This window comes from Heptranchias perlo, chromosome 18 (genome assembly GCF_035084215.1).
Source record: "Heptranchias perlo isolate sHepPer1 chromosome 18, sHepPer1.hap1, whole genome shotgun sequence".
NCBI classification, from domain to species: domain Eukaryota; kingdom Metazoa; phylum Chordata; class Chondrichthyes; order Hexanchiformes; family Hexanchidae; genus Heptranchias; species Heptranchias perlo.
Window position 1 is genome coordinate 58649643 of NC_090342.1, and position 21999 is coordinate 58671641.

The following is a 21999-nucleotide window of genomic DNA, read 5'->3' on the forward strand; positions in this document are numbered from 1 at the left end:
CCCGGGGGGCGGGGCTCTCTGTGCGCGGGGCGGGGCTCTCTGTGCGCGGGGCGGGGCTCTCTGTGCTCGGGCCCGGGGGCGGGGCTCCCTGTGCGCGGGCCCGGGGGGGCGGGGCTCTCTGTGCGCGGGCCCGGGGGGCGGGGCTCTCTGTGCGCGGGCCCGGGGGCGGGGCTCTCTGTGCGCGGGCCCGGGGGGGCGGGGCTCTCTGTGCGCGGGCCCGGGGGGCGGGGCTCTCTGTGCGCGGGCCCGGGGGGCGGGGCTCTCTGTGCGCGGGCCCGGGGGGCGGGGCTCTCTGTGCGCGGGCCCGGGGGCGGGGCTCTCTGTGCGCGGGCCCGGGGGCGGGGCTCTCTGTGCGCGGGCCCGGGGGGCGGGGCTCTCTGTGCGCGGGCCCGGGGGCGGGGCTCTCTGTGCGCGGGCCCGGGGGGCGGGGCTCTCTGTGCGCGGGCCCGGGGGCGGGGCTCTCTGTGCGCGGGCCCGGGGGCGGGGCTCTCTGTGCGCGGGCCCGGGGGGCGGGGCTCTCTGTGCGCGGGCCCGGGGGCGGGGCTCTCTGTGCGCGGGCCCGGGGGGCGGGGCTCTCTGTGCGCGGGCCCGGGGGGCGGGGCTCTCTGTGCGCGGGCCCGGGGGGCGGGGCTCTCTGTGCGCGGGCCCGGGGGGCGGGGCTCTCTGTGCGCGGGCCCGGGGGGCGGGGCTCTCTGTGCGCGGGCCCGGGGGCGGGGCTCTCTGTGCGCGGGCCCGGGGGCGGGGCTCTCTGTGCGCGGGCCCGGGGGCGGTCCGATGCTGTGGGAGGCGGGAGGCGGGATGCGGCCCGGGGCGGGCAGACGGAGCGAGCTGTTCCTCATACTCTGCAAAGGGTTTACGGCCTCCGAGACTGTGAGTACCCGAGGACAGGGGAGTGTGTGAGGCTGAGGTGCGCCGGGGGATGGCGAGCGGGGCCGGGCCGGGCCGGGCCTCCGGGAGAGCCGGGCGGGCTGTCGGGTTTGCCGGCGGGGTGTCAGTGTGTGTGAGCCCCGCTCTCCAGGCTGCAGCCGGCCGGCTCAGCCCGCTCCCTCCTCCCATTGATTTTAATTCTCTCTCTGTTCCCGGGGTCTCCGCTCCTGAAGCGAACAACGCACTCCACAGAAAGACCCTCCGCTCCGAGAGAGAGTGCGGGGGAGAGGGCCGGGGGACCCGGGGGGACCCGGGGGGACCCGGGGGGGTCGAGTCGAGTCGAGGCGGGGAGCCTGTGTGGATGGCCGGGGGTCCCCGGGTGAACCGTCTCTCAGTCAGTGAGTGGGTCCGGGCCGGGCCGGGCCGGGCCTGGGTGTGAGCGCGGGGAGTGCCCGGGATTGAGGTGTTTATTCCAGGGCCGGGGGGGGGGGTGAGAGTTGACGGAGGATCTGGAGCAGAGCCTGTGCTCCGAGTGCTTAAACCCCGGCTTTACCCGAGTCATGAGGCAGTGCCCAGTGCAGTCAGCCCGCCGCTTCCTGCCGGCCCGGCCTTTTCTCCACAGCCTTGCGGTGGCTCCTCACTGTGGTGTGGAGACCCCGGAGGGCGGGGGCTCACTTCACTCCTGTGTGAAAACAGACCACTGTCCTCACTCGCTGTTCAAAGATTAGGGACCCACTCACCGGGCTGTCCGGCTCTCCACACAATCGCTGGGAATAAGATCAGAACGTGTCGGTGCCATAGTGTTACTCACCGTTATTCCCAACCCCCCCCTGCCCCCCCGTTCCCCCCCCCCCCTGCCCCCCCGTTCCCCCCCCCCCCCTGCCCCCCCGTTCCCCCCCCCCCCGCCCCCCCGTTTCCCCCCCCCCCCTGCCCCCCCGTTGCTCCTCCGACCCCTGTTCCAATCCCCCTGTTACTCGTTGTTACCCCCCCCCCCCCCCCCGCTACTCCCCCGGCTGGACTGACAGTGAGGCAGCCTGTGGCCCTCCCTGGGCTGAGGTAGGCAGTGAGGCAGCCTGTTTAGCAGGAATGTTTCTTGTTGCTCTCTGTCAGGTTTGCTGTGCAGAAGCAGGAACTGGATCCCATCACCGAGATGAATTCACAGCAGTGTGCTTGTTGGGAGCGAGAGCTGTTCTGGAAGGAGCAGCTGGTCTCATGACAGGGCAAACCGTCTGTGTTCTGTCCATAAATTCTTGAGGTGTTTTCAGCAGACATTTGACCCTGCTCCTTCTGTTCCCTTGTTTTTGTAAATACTTTGCAGACCCAAAGGAAAAGTTTAATTCACTCCCCCCAATCCCCTGCCAGTGGAGACAGGGCACGGAATATGTAACTGTTCTGGTCGATAAGGACTTCATACCATTGGTCTGAGCTAGCTGTGATTAAATCTCCCCTCAGTGTTGACTGTCAGTCTAATTCCACCAGAATCAGTGCTGGACTGATAGCCGTGTGACAGGCCTGAAGTGATCCATGCTCAGTTTATTTTTACTGTTATGTCGAGGGTGGGGGGGTGCGGTGCATCTGTATCTTGCTGTTGCTAAGGTAATCTGCATGGTTTGGCTCATTACGTAACCATAGAGAGAATAGCATGTAGAGGGTCTGTCCCTCGATTCTAACAACCTCCGTGGGTTTTCTTATGGGACGGTGAATTGGGGATGAGGACGTTATCAGGTGGGCCTGTGATGCCTCTCATGGTCCAATAGCCAGTTTAGGCTCGTGCGCAAAGGCTGGCTGTTTGGACCATGTTCGGGACCCCAGCAGGTTGGGCAGGAGAGTGTGGCCCTGACCTTGTCCCATTGGATGGTGAGCGTCACTGGTTTGTAAATGGAGAGTCTCTGTGTTTTAGCAGTCGTTGGCTCTGATTGACAGTGAAAGAGAGGCGAGACAGACTGTTGTGATTGTGGAAGTGAGAGTTTCTGTCTAGCTATTTACAAACTGCCGATCTCAGTGTAATTATGCTTTGCTCCCCTCCCTGTCCCAGAAAATTAGCAGCTTTCTTTCTGTGTTTAGAAAGTGTCTCAAAGCTCAGACTTAACCCTGTAATTATATTCTCCAACTGACTGCTCCCAGAACTCTGGCTGGATCTCCTTTGGGATCACTGATGGTACTTTCTGTGCCACCCTACTGTTCACTGTGCAGTGTCGGCTCCAAAGTTGAACGCACTTCAAATTGTCTGTGCCAAATGGGGCAACTCAATTAAAGACCGTGACAAGGTAAAGCACCGGGCCGATGCACAGGCCCCCGCACCAGACCGTCTTTCAGACGGGAAACAACAAAACATTTACTGGGAGATGGGGAATTACGCTTTCTCGTAGCAAAAGTTTTGCTCATCAAGGTTGGCAGGAATGGGGAACAATTCCCATCTCAAGTAAGCAGTGCCAGTATCAAACACTCCCAGGGCAGGTACAGCACGGGTTAGATACACTGGAGCAGAAGTAGGCCATTCAGCCCCTTGAACTTGATTCATGGCTGATCTCAACCATAACTCTATTTCACCTACTTAGCTCCATATCCCCGAATACAACCTAAGAAAAATCTATCGATCTGCGTCTTGAAAATTTCAGTTGGCCCTCGGCGTCCACAGCCTTTTTGAAGGTGAGTGTTCCAGATTTCCATAATCCTTTGTGTGGAAAAAGTGCTTCCTGATTTCACTCCTGAATGAACCACCTCTAATTTTAAGATTATCGAATCCCTTTAAACACCTCGATCAGATCACTCCTTAATCTTGCAACCTGTCCTCATAATTTAACCCTTTAAGCCCCGGTATCATTTGGTGAATCTGCACCCTTCATGAGATGTGGTGCCCAAAACTGAACTCAGTACTCCAAATGCGGTCTGACCAAGTCTCTCTACAACTGAAGCATAATTTCCTCCCTTTTGTATTCCAATCTTCTCGGCCAGGTCCCACCTCCATGGCCTTGTCCCTCCTTATCTCTGTAACCTCTTTGAGCCCTACAACCCAAGATCTCTCCGCTCCTTCAATTCTAGCCTCTTGTTCATCTCCCTGACCATTCGCTCCACCATTGGCGGCCACGAGTTCAGTCTTGGCGTCACGCTCTGGAATTCCATCCCTTCCTAAAACCCACCTACTTTGACCAAGATTTCTGTCACCACTCCTAATATCTCCTTCATTGGTTCGGTGTCCAATTTTGTCTGGTTATGCAGGGTGTTGTCAGGAGGCCAAACCATCGCCCTCGGGGGCCTTGTCAGTGCTCCTTTTTGGTTCGCCACCTGTAGCTGTGTGATTGACAATGCCTTGGGGGATCTCCCCACCCTCCCCTGCTGGTGGATGTCTGCTCTGCAGCTCCCGACAGGTCGGTTGGAGTCGGTGGCCTAGTTGGGTGGTGCTTCAGCTGTGTGGTAAGTGATGGTTTTGGTGCTGGTGTTACAGACTCTCCGGGGCTGCTGCACACACAGCTGGCAGCGACGCTGCTTCGTGTCCTGTGATCCGTACTGAGCCTTAATGACTCAGCACTGAGTTATGTCTCAGCCTGATTTGGGATGAGCAACCATGAAATGGCAGTAATGAGCTTGGTTATAAAAACACTCTCCGCATAATTTGCTGTCACATTAATGGCTGCCTTATTGATGATTGTGGGACCTGGGATGCCATCAGTTATCCGAGGGAGTTCACAGTGCTGCTGGGTTCGTGGAGTAAACTGCGGTCGACATGCCACATTATACATTGCTGCTGGGCTCTGCTGGACCAGAGGAGGAGTCCCATAATGGGCAGGAGGGGCAATGAAGGGAAATGGCAGAGGAGAATTTACGTTTTATAGTCAGTTAACAGAGGCACTGAGTGGGAGACTGGAGTCAAGCTGAAGCACTTGGGTGGTTTATATATAGAATAGCGGATACCCGGGAGTGAGTTACAGGCTGGAATCTAATCGAGGGGTTCGGGGGTTTATATATAGATAACAGATACCCGGGAGTGAGTTACAGGCTGGGATCTAATCGAGGGGTTCGGGGGGGGTTTATATATAGAATAACAGATACCCGGGAGTGAGTTACAGGCTGGAATCTAATCGAGGGGTTCATATATAGAATAACAGATACCCGGGAGTGAGTTACAGGCTGGGATCTAATCGAGGGGTTCGGTGGGTTTATATATAGAATAACAGATACCCGGGAGTGAGTTACAGGCTGGAATCTAATCGAGGGGTTCGGGGGTTTATATATAGAATAGCGGATACCCGGGAGTGAGTTACAGGCTGGGATCTAATCGAGGGGTTCGGGGGGGGGTTTATATATAGAATAACAGATACCCGGGAGTGAGTTACAGGCTGGAATCTAATCGAGGGGTTCATATATAGAATAACATACCCGGGAGTGAGTTACAGGCTGGGATCTAATCGAGGGGTTCGGTGGGTTTATATATAGAATAACAGATACCCGGGAGTGAGTTACAGGCTGGAATCTAATCGAGGGGTTCGGGGGGTTTATATATAGAATAACAGATGCCCGGGAGTGAGTTACAGACTGGAATCTAATCGAGGGGTTCGGGGGGTTTATATATAGAATAACAGATACCCGGGAATGAGTTACAGGCTGGAATCTTTCTAATCGAGGGGTTCGGGGGGGATTTATATATAGAATAGCGGATACCCGGGAGTGAGTTACAGGCTGGAATCTAATCCAGCAGTTTGGGTGGTTTATATATAGGCGTTCTTTCAAAAAGCATTTGATAAAGTACCACAAAATATAGACTTATTAGCAAAATTGAAGCTCATGGGACTAAAGGGCAGTGATATCAAATTGGCTAAGAGACAGAAAGCAGAGAGTAATGGTGAATGGTTGTTTTTCAGACTGGAGGGAAGTATACAGTGGTGTTCCCCAGGAGTCAGTATGATGACCATTGCTCTTTTTGATATATATTAATGACCCGGACTTGGGTATAGAGGGTATCATTTCAAAGTTTGCAGATGAGACGAAACTCGGAAATGTAGTAAACAATATGGAGGATAGTAACAGACTTCAGGAGGATGAAATGGGCAGACACATGGCAACTGAAATTTAACGCAGAGAAGTGATACATTTTGGTAGGAAGAATGAGGAGAGGCAATATAAACTAAAGGGTACAACTTTAAAAGGGGGTGGATGAACAGAGACCTGGGGGTGTACACACACTAATCTTTGAAGGTGGCAGGACAAGTTGAGAGGCTGTTAAAAAAGCATATGGAATCCTGGGCTTTATTAAGAGGTATGGAGTACAAAAGCAAGGAAGTTATGGTAAACCTTTATAAATCACTGGGTTAGGCCTCAGCTGGAGTATTGTGTTCAAATCTGGGCACCATATTTTAGGAAGGATGTGAAGAGAGTGCAGGAAAGATTTACTGGAGTGATTCCAGGGATGAGGGACTACAGTTATATGGAGAGACTGGAGAATCTGGGCTTGTTCTCCTTGGAACAGAGAAGGTTAAGCGGAGATTTGATCGAGGTGTTCAAAATCATGAAGGGTTTTGATAGAGTAAATAACGAGAAACTGTTTCCAGTGGCAGAAGGGTCGGTAACCAGAAGACACACATTTAAGGTAATTGGCAAAAGAAACAGAAACGACGTGAGAACTTTTTTTACACAGCGAGTTGTGATGATCTGGAATGCGCTGCCTGAAAGGGCGGTGGAAGCAGATTCAATAATAACTTTCAAAAGGGAATTGGATAAATATTTGAATGGGAAAAATTTCCAGGGCTGTGGGGAAAGAGCAGGGGAGTGGGACTAATTGGAGAGCTCTTTCAAAGAGCCGTCACAGGAACGATGGGCCTAATGGCCTCCTCCTGTGCTGTATCATTTTATGGTTCTATGATTACAACAGTGACTACACTTCAAAAGTACTTCATTGGATGTAAAGCACTTTGGGATGTCCTGAGATTGTGAAAGGTGCTATATAAATGCAAGTTCATTCTCTGTTCAGGAAGGGAAAGGAGGACAAATCTGGGAATAGCATAATTAGTCTAACATCCGTTATGTGCAAACTTTTAGAATCTATAATTTGAGATAAAATTTGTGAATACAGATTTGGTAAAGTAAGTCATGTGTGACGAGAAGTGACTGATTAGATCATAAAATGGTTACAGCACAGAAGGAGGCCTTTTGGCCCATCGAGCCTGTGCTGACTCTTTGTAAGAGTAATCCAGTTAGTCCCATTTCCCCGTTCTTTCTCCGTAGCCCTGCAAGTTTTTTCCCTTCAAGTATTTATCCAATTCCTTTTTGAAGTCCATGATTGAATCTGCCTCCACCACCCCCTCGGGCAGTGCATTCCAGATCATAACCACTCGCTGCATGAAGAAGTTTTTCCTCATGTCACCTTTGGTTCTTTTGCCAATCACCTTAAATCTATGTCCTCTGGTCCTTGACCCTTCCGCCAATGGGAACAGATTCTCTTTATTTACATTGTCTAGACCCTTCATGATTTTGAACACCTCTATCAAATCTCCTCGCAACCTTCTCTGCTCTAAGGAGAACAACCCCAGCTTCTCCAGTCTATCCACGTACCTGAAGTCCCTCATCCCTGGGACCATTCCAGTAAACCTCTTCAGCCCCCCTTTCTAAGGCCTTCGCATCCTTCCTAAAGTGTGGTGCCCAGAATTGGACACTATACTTCAGCTGTGGTCGAACCAGTGTTTTATAAAGGTTCAACATAACTTCTTTGCTTTTGTACTCTATGCCTCTATTTATAAAGCCCAGGATCCTGTATGCTTTTTTAACTGCTTTCTCAACCTCTCCTGCCACCTTCAAAGATTTGTGCACATATACCCCCAGATCTCTCTGTTCCTGAACCCCCTTAGAATTGTACCATTTAGTTTAAATTGCCTCTCCTCATTCTTCCGACTGAAATGTATCACTTCACACTTCTCTGCATTAAATTTCATTTGCCACATGTCTGCCCATTCCACCAGCCTATCAGTATCCTCTTGAAATCTATCACTATCCTCCTCACTGTTCTCTACACTTCCAAGTTTTGTGACATCTGCAAATTTTGAAATTGTGCCCTGTACACCCAAGACCCAAGTCATTATGTCAAGAAAAACATTGGTCCCACTAACCGACCTCTGGGGAACACCACTGCACACCTCCCTTCAGTCCAAAAAACAACTGTTCGCCACTACTCTCTGTCACTTAGCTAATTTTGTATCCATGCTACCACTGCCCCTTTTATTCCATGGACTTCAATCTTGATGACAAGCCTATTATGTGGCACTTTATCAAACGCCTTTTGAAAGTCCATATCCACCACATCAACCGCATTGCCCTCATCCACCCTCTGATACCTCATCAAAAAACCCAATCAAGTTAGTTGAACACGATTTGCCTTTAACAAATCCGTGCTGGCTTTCCTTCATTAATCCACACTTGTCCAAGTGACGATTAATTTTGTCCCGGAGAATCGTTTCTAAAAGCTTCCCCACCATTGAGGTGGGGCTGTAGTTGCTGGGTTTATCCTTACACCCTTTTTTGAACAAGGGTGTAACATTTGCAATTCTCCAGTCCTCTGGCACCACCCCTGTACCTAAGGATGTTTGGAAGATTATGGCCAGTACCTCCGCAATTTCCTTCCTTACTTCCCTCAGTAACCTAGGATGCATCCCATTGGACCGGATGACCTATCTACTAGATGGATAAAGGGAAGGCAGTAGATGTGGTGTCTGTGGATTTTTGATGGCATTTGATAAGGTGTCTTAACGGGAGGCTTGTTCAGAAAAAATGAGGCTCATGGCATAAGAGGAAATATAACAGCACGGATAGAAAGTTGGGTGGCAGACAGGAAATGGAGTTAGTGTAAATGTGTGTGGCTCAGACTGGAGAAGGATTGTAACTGGGGTCAGTGCTGGCACCGCTTTTGTTCTGTGCGTAGATAATTTGGACTTCGACACAGTGGGTACAAGCCTGAAATTTGTTGAGAACGCAAGTTTGACAAACAGCGAGGAGGATGGACTGTGAAAGACTTCTGAAGTATGGTGACAGGGTTTGTCAGATGTGGATAAGTGTGAGGTAATATATTTTAGGAGGAAAAACAAGGAATGGGATTATACAATTAAATGCTTATATGCTTTAAGGTGTGGATGAACAGAGAGACCGAGGGGTTCAAATTTGGAATTCCCGAAAAGCTAAAGCCAAACAACGGCATTTTAGTTTTATAAATAAGGGCACAGAATAAAAGAGTAAGAAAGTAATAAATTTGTACAAAGCGTTAATTAGCATAGAGTACTGTGTGAAGTTCTGGGTGACCCATTATAGAAGGGACATTAAAGCCATAGAGAGTGTACAGCGTAGGTACGAACATACGAATTAAGAGTAGGAGTAGGCCATTCGGCCCCTCGAGCCTGCTCTGCCATTTGATAAGATCATGGCTGACCTGATTGTGACCTCAACCCTACTTTCCCGTCGACCTACTATAACCTTTGACTCCCTTGTTAATCAGGAATCTATCTAACTCAGCCTTAAAAATATTCAATGACCCTGCCTCCACCGCTCTCTGGGGAAGGGAGTTCCACAGACTCACGACCCTCTGAGAGAAAAAATTTCTCCTCATCTCCTTCTTAAATGGGAGACCCCTTATTTTTAAACTGTGGCCCCTAGTTCTAGTCTCTCCCACAAGGGGAAACATCCCCTCAGCATCTACCCCTTCTAGTCCCCTCAGGACCTTACATGTTTCAATAAGATCACCTCTCAGTCTTCTAAACTCCAGTGTATACAGGCCCAACTTGTCCAACCTTCCCTCATAAGATAACCCCCTCATCCCAGGAATCAGTCGCGTGAACCTTCTCTGAACCGCTTCCAAAGCAATTATGTCCTTTCTTAAATAAGGAGACCAAAACTGCACACAGTATTCGAGATGTGGTCTCACCAATGCCCTGTACAACTGTAGCAAAAAATCTCTACTTTTATATTCCATAAATGACAACATTCCATTTGCCTTCCTAATCTCTTGCTGTACCTGCACACTAAGTTTTTGTGATTCATGTACCAGGACACCCAGATCCCTCTGTACCTCAGAGCTCTGCAATCTCTCTCCATTTAAATAATATACTGCTTTTCTATTCCTCCTGCCAAAGTGGACAAGTTCACATTTTCCCACATTATACTCCATCTGCCAAATTTTTGCCCACTCACTTAACCTATCTCTATCCCTTTGCAGACTCCTTATGTCCTCTTCACAACTTACTTTCCTACCTACCTTTGTGTCTTCAGCAAATTTGGTCCCTTCATCCAAGTCATTGATATAGATTGTAAATAGTTGAGGCCCAAGCACTGATCCCTGTGGCACTCCACTCGTTACATCTTGCCAACCTGAAAATGACCCATTTATGCCCACTCTCTGTTTCCTGTTAGCTAACCAATCCTTTATCCGTGATAATATGTTACCCCTACACCATGAGCTCTTATTTTGTGTAGCAGCCTTTGATATGGCACCTTCTGGAAATCCAAGCACACCACATCCACAGGATCCCCTTTATCCTCGTTGCTTGTTACTTCCTCAAAGAACTCTAATAAATTAGTCAAACACGATTTCCCTTTCACAAAGCCGTGTTGACTCTGCCTGATTGCATTGAGATTTTCTAAGTGCCCTGCTATAACCTCCTTAATAATAGGGAAAATGCCAGAATCTATGACCGATGTTAAGCTAACTGGCCTGTAGTTTCCTGCTTTCTGTCTCTCTCCTTTCTTGAATAGAGGAGTTATATTCTCTATTTTCCAATCTGATGGGACCCTTCCAGAATCTAGGGAATTTTGGAAAATTAATACCAATGCGTCTACTATCTCTGCAGCCACTTCTTTTAAGACCCTAGGATGAAGTCCGTCAGGACCTGGGGACTTGACAGCTTTTAGTTCTAATAATTTTTTTCAAAATCCTTTCCCTGGTGATTGTAAATATTTTAAGTTCCTCCTTCCCTTTCACCTGGGATGTTATTTGTATCCTCTACAGTGAAGACGGACACCAAATATCTGTTTAATTCATCTGCCATTTCCTTGTTCTCCATTATTAATTCCCCAGACACTCTTGAGGACCAATGCTCACTTTACTTACTCTTTTTCTTTTTAAATACCCGTAGAAACTCTTACTCTCTGTTTTTATATTTCTAGCTAGCTTTCTCTCGTACTCTAATTTCTCCCTCCTTATTATTCTTATAGTCATTCTTTGCTGTTTTTTATATTCTGTCCAATCTTCTGACCTGCCACTAATCATTGTGGAATTGTATGCTTTTTCTTTCAATTTGATACTGTCTTTAACTTCCTTAGTTAGCCACGGATGGTACGTCCTTCCCCTCGAGTCTCTCTTTCTCACTGGAATGTATCTTTGCTGAGTGTTATGAAATATCTCATTGAATGTCTGCCACTGCATCTCTACTGACCTATCCCTTAACCGAAGTTCCCAGTTCACTTTAGCCAGCTCTGTCTTCATGCCCTCATAATTGCCCTTATTTAAGTTTAAAGCACTAGTCTTAGACTTACTCTTCTCTCCCTCAAACTGAATGTGAAATTCAATCATATTGTGATCACTGCTACCTAGAGGCTCCTTTACATTGACGTCATTAATTAATCCTGGCTCAGTACACATTTCCAGATCTAGAATAGCCTGCTCTCTGGTTGGCTCTAGAACGTGCTGCTCTAAGAAACTGTCCTGAAAGCACTCTGAACTCATCTTCCAGGCTACCTTTGCCAATCAGATTCTTCCAATCTATAGATTAAAATCACCCATGATTATCGCTGTTCCTTTCTCACAAGCCCCCATTATTTCTTCCTGTATATCCTGTCCTACAGTGTAGTTACTGTTGGAGGGCGTATAAACTACCCCTCGAAGTGACTTTACTATTCCTTATCTTTACCCAAACTTGGTCTACACCTTGGTCTTTAGAATTAAGGTCATCTCTCTATTATACTCATGTCATCCATTATTAACAGAGCCACCCCTCCACCTTTTCCCAGCTTCCTGTCCTTCCGAAATGTCAAGTACCCTTGGATATTCAGGTTCCAGCCTTTGTCATTTTGCAGCCATGTCTCTGTAATGGCTCTCAGATCGTACATATTTATTTCAATTTGAGCTGTCAATTCATCCATTTTGTTACGAATGCTATGCGCATTCAGATACAAAGCCCTTTAGTGCTGTCTTTTTACTATTTTTGCAACCTCTAGCCTTATCTGCTGGTGCACTCTTAAGTTTGCATGCTCTGCCCCTTCCTGCCATTCTCTGATTATCATTTTCCTTATTGCTACCTTGCTCTCTTGCCTTGTCTTCTTTCTTTAACTTATCACATCTTCCCTTACTTGATCCCTCACCCCCACTATTTAGTTTAAAGCCCTCTCTACCGCCCTAGTTATACGATTCGCCAGAACACTGGCCCCAGCACGGTTCAGATGAAATCCATCCCAGTGGTACAGCTCCCCTTTCCCCAGTACTGGTGCCAGTGCCCCATGAATCGAAACCAATTTCTCCCACACCAATCTTTGAGCCATGAATTTAACTCTCTAATCTTATTTACCCTGTGCCAATTTGCTTGTGACTCCAGAGATTATTACCTTTTGAGGTTCTGCTTTTTAATTTAGCCCCTAGCTGCTCATACTCCCGAAGCAGAACCTTTTCCCTCGTCCCACCTATGTCGTTCATACCTGGACCACAACAACTGGATCCTCCCCCCCCCCCCCCCCCCACTGCAAGTTCCTCTCCAGCCAGAGCAGATGTCCTGAGCCCTGGCACCGGGCAGGCAACACAGCCTTCTGGACTCACGTTCTCGGCTGCAGAGAACTGTGTCTATCCCCCTGACTGTACTGTCCCCTACTACCACTACATTCCGACTAACTCCCCCTGCTTGAATGGCTATCTGTACCATGGTGCCATGGTCAGTTTGCTCATCCACCCTGCAGCCCCTGCTTTCACCCATACAGGCTACAAGCACCTCAAACCTGTTGGACGATTGCAAAGGCTGATGCTCCTCCACTTCTACCTTCTCGATCCCCTTACCTGCCTCGCTCGCAGTCACACCCTCCTGTCTCTGACCACTGACCAATTTAGATGCCTTTCCTAAGGGGTGTGACCGCCTCCTGGAACTGAATGTCCAGGTATTTTTGCCCCTCCCTGATGTGTCACAGTGTCTGCAGCTCGACCTCCAGTTCAATGACTCTGAGCTGAAGCTCCTCAAGCTGCAAACACTTACTGCAGACGTGTTTGCCCTCGATCTCACTGGTGTCCAGGAGCTCCCACGTGCTGCAGTCGCTATACATCACCTGCCCTGCCATCTTTATTATGTGTTAATTCATTTATTATTAATTTATAATTTATAAACCCTACAACTCCCTATAAGCTTTACAACTGCTAGTAAACCTACTACCACTAAATCCTTAGTTACTAAAGTTACGTTTGTTTTGAAAGATAAACGAGTCAAATACTCACCAACCAATCACTTCCGTGTTTCCCTATGATCTCACACTTGGGTTTTTCACAGAACGAGGTGGGTGGGTTCAGAGTGACAGCGACCGAGGCCCCCCCCCCCCACCGACCGAGGCCCCCCCCCACCGACCGAGGCCCCCCCCCACCGACCGAGGCCCCCCCCCACCGACCGAGGCCCCCCCCCCACCGACCGAGGCCCCCCCCACCGACCGAGGCCCCCCCCCACCGACCGAGGCCCCCCCCCACCGACCGAGGCCCCCCCCCCCCGACCGAGGCCCCCCCCCCCCCGACCGAGGCCCCCCCCACCGACCGAGGCCCCCCCCCACCGACCGAGGCCCCCCCCACCGACCGAGGCCCCCCCCCCCCGACCGAGGCCCCCCCCACCGACCGAGGCCCCCCCCCACCGACCGAGGCCCCCCCCACCGACCGAGGCCCCCCCCCCCGACCGAGGCCCCCCCCCCCCCGACCGAGGCCCCCCCCCCCCCGACCGAGGCCCCCCCCCCCCCGACCGAGGCCCCCCCCCACCGACCGAGGCCCCCCCCCACCGACCGAGGCCCCCCCCCACCGACCGAGGCCCCCCCCCACCGACCGAGGCCCCCCCCCCACCGACCGAGGCCCCCCCCCACCGACCGAGGCCCCCCCCCACCGACCGAGGCCCCCCCCCACCGACCGAGGCCCCCCCCCACCGACCGAGGCCCCCCCCCCACCGACCGAGGCCCCCCCCCACCGACCGAGGCCCCCCCCCCACCGACCGAGGCCCCCCCCCACCGACCGAGGCCCCCCCCCACCGACCGAGGCCCCCCCCCACCGACCGAGGCCCCCCCCCACCGACCGAGGCCCCCCCCCACCGACCGAGGCCCCCCCCCACCGACCGAGGCGCCCCCCCCCCCCGGCCGAGGCGCCCCCCCACCCACCGAGGCCCCCCCCCACCGACCGAGGCCCCCCCCCACCGACCGAGGCCCCCCCCCACCGACCGAGGCCCCCCCCCACCGACCGAGGCCCCCCCCCACCGACCGAGGCCCCCCCCCACCCACCGAGGCCCCCCCCCCACCGACCGAGGCCCCCCCCCACCGACCGAGGCGCCCCCCCCCCCCGGCCGAGGCGCCCCCCCACCGACCGAGGCGCCCTCCCCCCCCCCGGCCGAGGCGCCCTCCCCCCCCCCCGGCCGAGGCGCCCCCCCCCCCCCCCCGGCCGAGGCGCCCCCCCCCCCCCCCGGCCGAGGCGCCCCCCCCCCCCCCCCCGGCCGAGGCGCCCCCCCCCCCCCCCCGGCCGAGGCGCCCCCCCCCCCCCCCCGGCCGAGGCGCCCCCCCCCCCCCCCCGGCCGAGGCGCCCCCCCCCCCCCCCCGGCCGAGGCGCCCCCCCCCCCCCCCCCCGGCCGAGGCGCCCCCCCCCCCCCCCCCCGGCCGAGGCGCCCCCCCCCCCCCCCCCGGCCGAGGCGCCCCCCCCCCCCCCCGGCCGAGGCGCCCCCCCCCCCCCCCCGGCCGAGGCGCCCCCCCCCCCCCCCCGGCCGAGCCGAGCCCCCCCCCCCCCCGACCCCGCACTGTTCCTATCCCCGCTCCGCTCTCCCCCACTCACCAATATATTGATGTTAGTTAAATCTCCCGACCCTGCCTTACCTGTGTCGTTGCACTGCAGTTTTCTCTTGTTGCATTTCTTCTGCTGCTTTTATCCCCGCTCACACCAGGATAATGCCAGGGATGGGAAACTATAGTTATGAGGAGAGACTTGTGATACTGACACTGATCCCACTGGAGCAAAGAAGGCTAAGAGGAAATTTAATGGAGGATTTAAAAATTATTAGGGATCATGTGGTTTGATAGTCAGTAACAAGGGATCATCAATTTAAAATGCTCAGTGAGGAGAGAGTTTGTGAAATGCAGTGTTTTTGGAACATGAAATCCTTTGCCACAGGGAGTGGTTGAGGCAGAGAACATTGCATCTTTTAAAGGAAAATTTTTAAATATCTGAAGCAGAGGAGGACACCGGGCTATGGGGAGAGCAGGGCAGTGGAGTTAGTTTTGGATTGATTTCGCAAAGAGCCGACACAGACACAGTCGGCTGAATGACCATCTTCTGCGATGTAAACTTCAGTGGTTCTATAGAATACATGGGGACCTGTTTAAATACTGGACTGCTGCTGGAAAGCCTGCATTTTAGAATGGGCACCCCACGTGCTGAATGGGCACCATTGAGTTATACAGTACTTCACTGCAGTATACAGTACCTCATTGTGATACATTGTATCCTATACTCAAAAGTACTCCATTGGCTGTAAAGCGCTTTGCGATGTTCTGAGGTTATGAAAGGCACTCTGTAAATGCAAATCTTTCTTTTTTTTATTACCTCATTGTGATATATATTCACTGATGTATAGTATTTCACTGCAATATATAGTACCTCATTGTGATTATATAGTTCACTGATACATAGTAATCTCATTGTAATATATCGCAGTCCACTGTGATAGATAGCTCATTGTGATATATAATATCCAATTGTGATATACAGTACTTTACTGATATATAGTACCTCGTTGTGATATATAGTAGTTTTCTGTGATATATAGTACCTCATTGTGAAGTATAGTACTTCACTGTGATATATAGTATGTTATTGTCATATTTAGCAGTTCACTGTGATTGTGTGTGGAGTTCGCTGTGACATATAGCACTTCTATGCTATCTAGTGCTGCATTGTAATAGTACTTCACTGTGATACATAGTTCACTGTGATATATAGTAGTTCATTCTGATCTACAGCCACGTGGTGGTGTCGTACTTGAATGTGACGTATACCCCATGATACATCGTCCTGCACCGTGATTGGCGAATGGCACCTCGCCCATTTCCGGGTTTGACGTAGGTGCGTTAGGGTGCGTGTGCACGCAACAGACACCTGGAAGCCCCACTGCCACTTAAAGCTGGAGGGCCGATTATTTAAGGGGCTAATTAACACTGTTAAAGCACTTGGGGGTATTAAATTTTTGTGTATTCAGCTAGACAAACTATTTTAACTGCTTCTGAACGTGTCTCCTGTGGCCTTTGAAACACGCCATGGAAATGGAGGCAAGTTGCAGCCGAACCTCATTTGGACCTTTCAAACCAGTGATTGACTCATCTGAATAAAAGGTGAGTTTTTGCAGCAGGAAGCCCATCGTCAGAGTGACGACGCACATTGCTGCTCACGATGCCAGGGATTCACTCATATCTAACAGGTTCTGAGATCTGCAAACTGAAGCTAGTGAACGACTCAGACTGCCTGGAGCAACCACCACCAACATCACTCCGCTGCACAAAACAGTCCTTCAACCACATCTACACCCACTGCACATGTGCTCAATGGGTGCCATCAAGTCTTGCCATTCATACTGAAACACATGAAAGGCTGATTTCACTAAAGGGACTCAAGAATGGACAAGATGCGGCAGTGCTGGTGACAATTATAACATTTAACGTGAATGTAAGAAAAAACAAATACAAATGAAAAACGTGACATTGCATCAGGCACCCTTCTGCATCCCCTTGGTGATCACCAAATCTTCTTCCTCTTCCTACCGCTTCTACATGGAGCATCCCCTGTGGCTTGAGCAGAGGCTGCTCAGGTCCGTGCCCTGACTGCTGAGATGCTCTTGGCCTACAACCTCTGGGTTTTGGAGCCCGTGAGGGCCCTGCTAAAGACTGCTGCACCTGCACCTGTGCAGGGGCAGACTCAGCCATGGGGAGAGGAGGCAGCATTGCGGTACTGGTGAGGTGGGGGTGGTGGTGGTGGGGGGGCAGGGGGGCAAAGGGTGAGATGTGGGAGCGCTTTGAGTGGCGTCCCCACTTCCATGTCCCCTTTTGCCATCATCCCTCTTCCGGGCCAGGGCCATGTCACTGTCACCACTCTGCTGGCCAGCAGGCTGGTGAGATGTGATGCTTTCTAAGGCCACGGATGAATATGTCTGCCTGTTTAAGGTGGCAGACATATTGGCATCCAGAGTCCGCACGGCGGTTGTCATGGCCTGAATAGCCTTATTAGAGAGCCGTGCTTGAAGCTCAATGGAGGCTGCCACTCTCCATCGAAGACATTCCCGCACTTACCTGCGCCACCAATCCACCAGTGATAGAGTCAGACTCTTCCATCCTATCCACTGTTGTGGAGAGTGTGTGTGGCACCTTTTCCATTACCTTGCAAAGGTGGAGCTGTACCTTGATCACTCTCACTCTCAGGTGTTCACCTGAGCAGAGCTTGGAGAGAAGTGCTCCCCCCGATGTGGACTCTCCACAGCTGTCCCTGCCTCCAGTGCCTGCTCGTGCTCACTTGTGAATTGTGAATCACCAGCGAGCGCCCAACTAACTGGCTAACAGGACCCACCAAGGTGCCAGTACCTGCGCTGGTGGAATCTCCCTCTCTCATGGTGCCTTCCTCGTCATCAATCCTTGAAGGCCATGGAAGAGGACATAAAGCAATATTAACAATCATCGCAGAAGTTAGTTTGTGATGAGCATACAGGTCAATCATTGATAACATCAATTCATGATGTGTGTGAAGGATGTTAAAGCTCTGTCACCAGCCGTTTGCGGGTTGCCCGTCTCTCCATCTTCGACAGCCAGGCATTCCACCGTCCAACTTATTTCCATTGTCTCCTCCTTCGCCTCTGTCAGTATTTGTGGAGGCTCCCCTCCAGTCCTACTCCTTTCCCATGTATTTTGCGCTCTCTTCTACAAGGGAGAAGGACCAGTGTGAGTGAGGGTGACGGGGTCACCCGATGGATGAGTTGCTTTGGGTGAGACTGCCAATGAAAGAGATGTATCAGCCAGATTCATCACGTTGCATCAGGATTGGGGTGAGTGGGAGTGGTGGGTTCACAAATGGGGAGGTGAGGAAATGCACAGAAAGTGAAGGTAAGTTGATGATGAGCCTTAAGTGGGTGTGAGGGGTGATGTGATGGAGTAGGCTTGGCAGGACAGAGTGAGAGGGGGGTAATGTACACCACAGGATGTAGGTGAATCAGTAACTGTATTCACCTTTCCTGACCTGGTTAGGTCATTAAATCGCTTCCTGCACTGCATCCATGACTGGGGCATTGTGCTCCTGCTGCTCATCTCCTCTGCCACCCCTAGCCAGGCCGCCTTGGTGGCAGAAGCAGGGCACTTCCTCCTATCAACCGGGCAGGACTTCCCTCCTGCTTCTGACACCAGCCAGTAGCCACTCAAGGTGGGAGTCGCTGAAACGGGGTGCTGCCTTCATCCTATGATACTGCATTCTGGAATTATCCTCCTTTCTCCTTCAAAATCCATGCTTGCAATGTCCCTATAAATACTCCATATATATGGTGCCTCACTGTGAAGTATGGTGCCTCTAATATGTAGTGTAGATTATGGTGCATTTTTCCATTCAAATTCTTCTCCTTTTCAGACAGGTGTTCAGGAGGCTGTCTCTACATGTTCAGCTACATCTCTCTCAAAGGATTAGTTCATCCAATGCAGGATCCCTGGCAAGGCAACGAGCTGTAATTAGATAAGATATGTAGCAGAGACTGACTTAAGAGATATTTGAAAAACTGGTATTGCAGGAAGTTGGTGCGCGGGGCCCTGGCGCGCGGGGGTGCCGCGGGGCCATTTTTTCATCCACTGTGGTCAGACAATAATGGTGTACGATTTGAATGTAATTTTGACTGTTCCAGGTCCAGAGTTTCATGGTGCTCCTGTTACGATTTTCTTAGTGAGTTCTGCAGGCGCACCTCTCCCATGATCTGAAAGTTCTACCCTTATCCTGGCTGTGAATTGGAGCAGATGGTCACAGTAACGCTTACACTGAGATATTTCACCCAGAGATTGCACGGTTTGCCCGACATGCGATCCTGTTCTTTCTGAAAGAGGAAACTTGCCAACAGTATCTGTCAGTATCAATCAGGCCAAGATTAGTAGTCAAATTTATTTACCGGAATTATAATTACACAGAAACAAAGGAATACAGCAAGTGACAGTGGCTCAAATACTTAGAAAACAAAGTTGAATGAAGCGAGCAGAATTTAAACATATTCTTTAGACTTACACTGTTGAATAATCAGCCAGGTTTTTGGAGGACACAAACTTGCTGAAGCAATGTCTGTGCCCGGGCGAGGGGGTCTCTGCCCGCTTGTGGCCATGTATCTGCTGGGCTGTACAGCACCCAGTTACCACCTTAGACACCACTGAAAACTGCAACAAATATGTTCCTTTTAAGGCACAAAAACCCAACAGGAAAAGTGGTCCAATTGTGGCTAATGAGAAATTAAAGATAGTATTAAATCAAAGAGGTATATAAAGTTGCCAGAAAAAGCAGTAAGCCTGAGGATTGGGAGCATTTTAGAATTCAGCAAAGGAAGACAAAGGAATTGATTAAGAAAAGCAAAATAGAATATGAGTAAACTAGTGAGAAACATAAAAATGGACTGTAAAAGCTTCTATTGGTATGTAAAAAGGAAAACACTGACGAAGGCAAATGTGGGTCCCTTACAGACAGAGACGGGGGAATTTATAATGGGGAATAAGGAAATAGCAGAGAAATTAAACAAATACTTTGTGTCTGTCTTCATGGAAGAAGACACAAAAAACCTCCCAGAAATACTAGAGAACCAAGGGTCTGGTGAGAATGAGGAACTGAAGGAAATTAGTATTAGTAAAAAAAAATAGTACTAGAGACATTAATGGAACTGAAAGTCGATAAATCCCAAGGACCTGATGATCCACATCCCAGGGTTTTGAAAGAATTGGTTACAGAGATAGTGGATTTATTAGTTGTCATCTTCCAAAATTCTATAGATTCTGGAATGGATCCTGCAGATTGGAGAGTAGCAAATGTAACCCCATTATTTAAGAAAGGAGAGAGAGAGAAAACAGGGAGCTACAGACCTGTTGGCCTGATATCAGTAGTAGGGAAAATGCTAGAAGCTATTAGAAAGGATGTGGTAACAGGACACTTAGAAAATAATAGGGGAACCAGCGGATGTGGTGTATTTGGATTTTCAGAAGGCTTTCGATAAGGTCCCACACAGGAGGTTGGTGAACAAAGTTAGAGCACATTTAATTGGTAGGAAAAACAGAAATGCAGACTATTTAAATGGTGAGAGATTGGGAAATGTTGATGTTCAAAGGGACCTGGGTGTCCTTGTACATGAGCCACTGAAAGCTAACATGCAGATGCAGCAAGCAATTAGGAAGGCAAATGGTGTGTTGGCCTTCACAAGAGGATTTGAGTACAGGAGTAAAGATGTCTTACTGCAATTATATAGGGCCTGGGTGAGAACACACCTGGAGTATTGTGTGCAATTTCATTCTCCTTACCTAAGATAGGATATACTTGTCATAGAGGGAGTGCAGCGAAGGTTCACCAGACTGATTCCTGGGATGGTGGGATTGTTGTATGAGAAGAGATTGAGTAGACGAGGCCTGTATACTCGAGTTTAGAAGAATGAGAAGTGATCTCATTGAAACATACAAAATTCTTACAGGGCTCAACAGGGTAGATGCAGGGAGGATGTTTCCCCTGGCTGGGGAGTCTAGAACCAGGGGTCACAGTCTCAGAATAAGGGGTAGGCCATTTAGGACTGAGATGAGGAGAAATTTCTTCACCCAGGGTGATGAATCTTTGGAATTCTCTACCCAGAGGGCTGTGGAGGCTCAGTCATTGAGTACATTCAAAACAGAGATCGATAGATTTCTAGATATTAAAGGCATCAAGGAATATGGGGATGGTGCAGGAAAATGGCGTTGAGGTAGAAGATCAGCCATGATCTTGCCCCTATCTCTTTGTTCGTATGAACTAATGAAACAGACCGAACCATCTTCGTCAATGATCTTACCTCCATCATAAGGTCAGAAATGGGGATGTTCACTGACGATTGCACAGCGTTCAGTTCCATTCGCAACCCCTCAGATAATGAAGCAGTCCGTGTCCACGTGCAGCAAGACCCGGGCAACATCCAGGCTTGGGCTGATAAGTGGCAAGTAACATTTGTGCCAGGCAATGACCATCTCCAACAAGAGAGAGTCTAACCACCTCCCCTTGACATTCAACGGCATTACCATCGCTGAAACCCCCACCATCAACATGGACCAGCCGCACACATACTGTGGCTACAAGAGCAGGTCAGAGGCTGGGTATTTTGCGGCGAGTGACTCGCCTCCTGACTCCCCAAAGCCTTTGCACCATCTACAAGGCACAAGTCAGGAGTGTGATGGAATACTCTCCACTTGCCTGGATGAGTGCAGCTCCAACAACACTCAAGAAGCTCGACACCATCCAGGACAAAGCAGCCTGCTTGATTGGCACCCCATCCACCACCCTAAACATTCACTCCCTTCACCACCGGCGCACTGTGGCTGCCGTATGTACCATCCACAGGATGCACTGCAGCAACTCACCAAGGCTTCTTCGACAGCACCTCCCAAACCCACGACCTCTACCACTTAGAAGGACAAGGGCAGCAGGTACATGGGAACAACACCACCTGCACGTTCCCCTCCAAGTCACACACCATCCCGACTTGGAAGTAAATCGCTGTTCCTTCATCGTTGCTGGGTCAAAATCCTGGAACTCCCTACCTAACAGCACTGTGGGAGAACCATCACCACAGGGACTGCAGCGGTTCAAGAAGGCGGCTCACCACCACCTTCTCAAGGGCAATTAGGGATGGGCAATAAATGCCGGCCTTGCCAGCGGCACCCACA

General features: G+C 50.9%; 1 protein-coding gene across 1 annotated transcript in view; it reads left to right on the forward strand.

The window, feature by feature from the left end:
• Positions 1–788: 788 nt before the first annotated feature.
• LOC137334897 (F-actin-monooxygenase MICAL3-like) overlaps positions 789–21999 on the forward strand; it is a 173462-nt gene continuing 152251 nt past the window's right edge. The window contains exon 1 of the mRNA XM_067999978.1: positions 789–870. The gene's annotated coding sequence lies outside the window, so the exon portion shown is untranslated. The remainder of the gene's footprint in view (positions 871–21999) is intronic.